Genomic DNA, 6,000 nt, shown 5'->3' on the forward strand with positions numbered 1-6,000 from the left:
CTAAAAGCACAATTCTCCTGAAAACACCTCGGATTGATAACCGATGATTCAAATATGGTTGCATTAAATGCAGACAAAATAGTAAAAATTGTAGATGGCCTAAATGGCCAAGAGGTTGATGATAAAGAATGGAGTGTTAGGGAACGCTCGATAGAAAATTTGGTACTGAAAAACGGATTGAGCTAACCATGAAGGAGACCAAGGAAAAATACAAGGACCAAACCCTATATTCAAAGAATCCGGGTAATTCTGGATCCGCCGAATTCTTTAGAGAATATCTTGTTCCGAAGTCATATTAAAATCTTGCGGAAAATCTTTCTTCATCCACCTTCGAACTTAGAAATTCCAGAATATCATCATAAATATCTTCGATATTCTGAGGATATTTTCATAAATATTCTCGTCCGAAATTGTATACCTCTTCGTGCTTTTTGTATTCCATTATATTGGAAACTTCTGTAAAATCTAAATATAAATTACGAATGATTTCTGGAGAAGTGTTAAGAATTTGAGCATGAGTTAGTATAATATAATGACGCCCGGCCAACGTGATTATATTACAGTAATTCATGCTGAAAGTTCTATTAGAGCATGACGATTCACAGATCATAACGTCATCATGTGCCATGTTACATAACTCTTTCATTCTAATTAACTCATGAACATATCAAGAAAATGTATTCTTGATGGTTCTATCTTCCGTGATATTGATAAATTTGAAAATCAAATCGTGCTATCACGTTCCTTCCTGCTTAGAACATTATAATCATTTGAAACTCTATATCTACAAATTCTGGACCATTATTCGCTTGACTTGAAGTCGGGAAGAGAAAACAAAAACATAGAGCTTCGAAATATAAGGGAGAATATAAAGCCCGATAACAACACATAAATTACAAACCGTGTATATCAATGTTTATCGCAACATAAAGACACGGGAGGATTAAAAACACTATAACCCCAAGGGCGAAATAAAAGAAAACAGATTCCTCTGGTGGAAGTTGGAAAAGGAGAATAATTGTTGCGATAGTAAGGATGAGGACAAGGATCAGAACTGGATTAAGCATTTTCACAATCTTTGAGATGTATGAACTAAGGAAGAAAGTATAGGAATGGTGAGAATAATGGAACGGAAGAGCTTAATTTATAATGGATATATCAGACAGAGTAATCGAGGCAGATCATCGTATTTAAATATAGAGATCTTAATTTCCTTATTCATCGAAGAATCAAATCTTTTAGATTTCGAAGATTTTCTTTTAAATTTCGCGAATTCTGGAATTCAAATCTGACTACGTCAAAAGTTACGACGAACCTCTATTTTCTTCATTTCACTCTTTTGTGACAGCTTCACTTGTACGCTTCATATAATTGAATTGTTTTATTCATATTTCTCAATAATGATAAAACCCTATGTATCGACTCATATTCGTCATGAAAACATTTTTATTGTTAACCATGACGACCACACTCAAATTCCGGGATGAAATTTCTTTAACGGATAGGTACTGTGATGACCCGGAAATTTTCGATCAAATTTAAAATTAATCTTTATATGGTTTTGACACGATAAGCAAAGACTGTAATATTGAGTCCCGAAAAACTTTGAAACTATTTCATTATATCATTTGACCTTTGACCAATCCTCAACGATTCACGAACCACTATTTGTAAATAGATACATAAATATTTAAACATATGAATATATATAATAACAATTTGAGATATAATTTGAAATATTATATGTTGTTGTTATTAAATCTAAGTATATAAAATAAAATAAAAAAATATGATATTATGATAATTAATATATGAAACTTATCTATGTATATAAATAAAGTATATTAAATATATATTTTTTGATTTCGAATTTAGTTCTTAAACGATGGTAACGCTCAACTATTATTAAATGAATAGTAAATGAGTTAAGAAAGAACTTATGTGATTTTAAAAAAATTAACGGTGATCCGAAACTGAGTTCTATAAATTTTAGACTTACTAAAATTGTATTTAGGATCTAGTTATTTAATTTTAACACTTTTTATATTTTACCCATAAATGAGAGGGACAGTTGATGTAATTTTTATTTATTGAATTAATGATCAAAATTTATACCATAATGACCAAAATAAATAAATAAAGTTAAATTAAAAATATGGAATTTTTCCGAGAACTTTTGTCCGCCACTGATTAACAACGGATCACGAAATCAAGTGGAAAATAAATCTATAATAGAGGCGGCTTCTGCATATTCACGGATATGTAATACTGGTTCCCCTTTTGATCCAACTTGACATTATTAATTATTATTATAATTATTATTAATTATTAATATTAATATTATAACTACTCCGTATTATATAACACATAACTCTATATATATATATATATATATATATATATATATATATATATATATATATATATATATATATATATACGTAGAGAGAAAGTGAGTTTGAAGACACAAACAACCACGGCACTCCTTCACTGCCGCCACCCGACACCACTGCCACCATCACCCTAACTCTCAACAACCCTCAACCATCACCATCCATCGTCGATCACCAACCACCGTACGTATTATTTTTTTTTTGATTGTCGAGCACCAACCGTAACAATCATCACCCCCATAAGTCACCTCTACTTTGCAGCTGAGAAACTTCACTTGCAGCAACTGCTGCTGCTGTCGTTGGTCGCCTCACTAGCCACCATCTTTCACTCCCTTATTTTTTTTCTCTCTCTCTCTTCTTCTCTCCCTAAATTTCTTTCTCTCTTTCTTAGATTGTTGCTGCGAGATATTTCTGTTTCAATGATTCCTTTGTTGCTATCATCACACTGATTCTGCATATACCTTGTACCCGTTCTAGTTTACGAATAAAAGAGAAGAAAGATGATGATGAGGTCCGATGTTGAAGATGATGAATAGTGACGGGTTGGTGTTGATGTCACTGTTTCGTGTTCCTGTTCCTGGTTCTATAAAATAAGGATCACAATGATTATGTAATGGTGATTTGATGATGGAAGAACGTAGATGATGATTGAAAAACGTAAATGATGTTGGTAATGATAAATCGATAAAATTTTGATATTAGTGATGATTATTATGATGCTCGATGATAATGATACAGGATGTTGTGATGACAAACAACGAGACGAACGAGATGGTTATGACATAAGATTGATGATGATGATTGTAAACGAATGATGGTTATGATGTCATAAAACGATGATGATGTATGATAATCAGAGATGATGACCCGGTTATGATTCTTTGATGATGAAGAAATAATTAAGAGAAAAAGGTGCTCACTGCTGCTATTAACAAACGAAGGGGATGGTGATGCATATGATTGAAGATGACAAACAGTTTAGCATAGTTAAGTTATTAAACGAACGATTCATTACAAGAATTGATCGAGTGGTTCAATGGTTTGGGAAGCTTTCGTTATCCGAGAGGTCGTGGGATCAAAACCAGGCTAATACATTTATTTTCTTTTTTTAAAATGCTGTGTAAACTTGGGCCGTGGTAATGGGCCGTGACCCAGCTTTTGTTGGGCTTCCATTTGTGCATAATTGGATTAAATATAAATGGGTTACAAATTTAAATAGAAATGAATGGGTATTGGAGTGGTTTGGTATGGTTTCAAGTAACGGGAGGTCACGAGTTCAAGCCCGGGCGTGGGCATAAGCATTTTTTTTAGGCTTATCACATTGAGGTTCGTGAATCCGAGGCCAACCCTGCATTGTCAATATAGTCATATATATTTTTACTGCAAAATACATTAGGTGAGTTCATTTGATTCCCTTATACTCTTTTACAATATATTTTTAGGACTGAGAATACATGCACAACTTTTTAAATGTTTGACAAGATAGGCACAATTTCATAACATGACATTCTATGACTGATGTATTTAGGACTGATGTATTATTGTGTATACCGGATATCCGAAGAGATCTTAATTATTATTGTGTATACCGGATATCCGAAGAGATCTAAATTATGTGGCCTATATATCATTATTATTGAATTCTAGTCGCTCCAGCGTATGAATGATTTTTATTTGCAGATGATTATCCTGCGCATTTAATTAAATGAAATCTTGTGGCCTATTAAAATGATTGAAATGTTATTTTTTTGACAAATCTATGAACTCACCAACCTTTTGGTTGACACTTTAAAGCATGTTTATTCTCAGGTATTAAAGAAATCTTCCGCTGTGCATTTGCTCATTATAGAGATATTACTTGGAGTCATTCATGACGTATTTCAAAAGACGTTGCATTCGAGTCGTCGAGTTCATCAAGATTATTATTAAGTCAATTATAGTTGGATATATTATGAGATGGTATGCATGTCGTCAACTTTCGATGTAATGAAAGATTGTCTTTTCAAAAACGAATGCAATGTTTGTAAAAATGTATCATATAGAGGTCAAGTACCTCGCGATGTAATCAACTGTTATGAATCATTTATAATCGATATGGAATTCGTCCGGATGGATTAGGACGGGTTATCACAATGGGAGTACATATTATCCATCCTACTCATTGTTGTAGACAATCAAATTCTTATTATTGTTTTTTACTTTACCGTGGTTATTTAATTCTAATGAAGTAATTCATTCGATATTTTGTCTCTTAATATAGATAGTTTACTTTTGTCTTTCATTACTATTACATCGCAACTATCGTTATCCAGCATCGTCATTACATTAACTCCTTAAGACCCCGCGAATTTGCGGTTCTTCAAACACTAAGAAATATGTTTAGAGATTGTTATTCTTTTATTCTATCAATTATGTGATATGTAACTAAATAAAATATACATATATTTTTATAATGTGTAACTATTTATTCAACTATGGACGAGAAATTGACAGCGATTACTTGGGTGATTTTTGCTTCGGGAGATTTGTGCGTGCTTCCTGCAATTGTTTCGACCCTTTTAATCCATTAATGGTTCCAGCTTTTGCAAAATCGATTGTTTATATGGGGTAAAGGTTAATATTTGTGGCGTTAAAACACCAACCACCACCATAACAGTTGTGGCCTCTATCGCCACAGTTGCCGCCATCTCCACCGTCACAATCGATTGCCAGGTATTTTTTATCTGCATTGTGAAGTTTGTTACTGTTGCCAATATTTCTAATCCTTTTGTTGTTCCATAAGCACAGTTGTTGCAATATTTACATTCTGAGAATAAGCTGAGCAAAAGATTCTTAATTGGACTTGAAGATTCCAGGCCAACTGGTCAAAATGTGTATGGATAGAATTGGCAAATATTTTGCACCATGGCTTGGGTTTACCAAGAATGCTTTCTATTTATTCTTTAAAATATTGTAGAGTTTACGTTTAGGGTTTAGATTTAGGGTTTAGAGTTTACGTTAAGGGTTTAAGGTTTAGATTTAGGGTTTAGGGTATAAATTTTAGTGTTTAGAGTTTAGGTGTAGGGTTTTGGGTTTAGATTTAGGATTTTGGGTTTAGATTTAGGGTTTAGATTCTAGGGTTTATATTTTAGGGTTTAGGGTTAGGGTTTAGAATTTTTAGGGTTTGGAGTTTAGGTTTAGGGTTTTAGATTCAGGGTTTACTGTTTAGAGTTTAGGGTTTAGATTTAGAGTTTAGGGTTAGAGTTTTGGGTTTAGATTTAGAGTTTAGGGTTTAAGGTTTAGGATTTTGGGTTTAGATTTAGGGTTTATGGTTTAGGTTAGGGTTTAGGGTTTAGATTTTAGGGCTTAGGGTTTAGGTTTATGGTTTAGATTTAGGGTTTAAAGTTTAGGTTTAGGGTATAGGGTTTAGATTTTAGGGTTTAGCTTTGGGTTTAGGGTTTAGATTTAGGCTTTTGGGTTTATATTTTAGGGTTTAGAGTTTAGGTTTAGGGTTTTTGGTTTAGATTTAGGATTTAGGTTATGGTTTAAGGTTTAGATTCTAGGGTGTAGGGTTTTGGGTTTAAATTTAGGGTTTAGGTTTACGGTTTAGATTCTAGGATTTATAGTT

The sequence above is a fragment of the Rutidosis leptorrhynchoides genome, chromosome 10 (genome assembly GCF_046630445.1).
Source record: "Rutidosis leptorrhynchoides isolate AG116_Rl617_1_P2 chromosome 10, CSIRO_AGI_Rlap_v1, whole genome shotgun sequence".
NCBI classification, from domain to species: domain Eukaryota; kingdom Viridiplantae; phylum Streptophyta; class Magnoliopsida; order Asterales; family Asteraceae; genus Rutidosis; species Rutidosis leptorrhynchoides.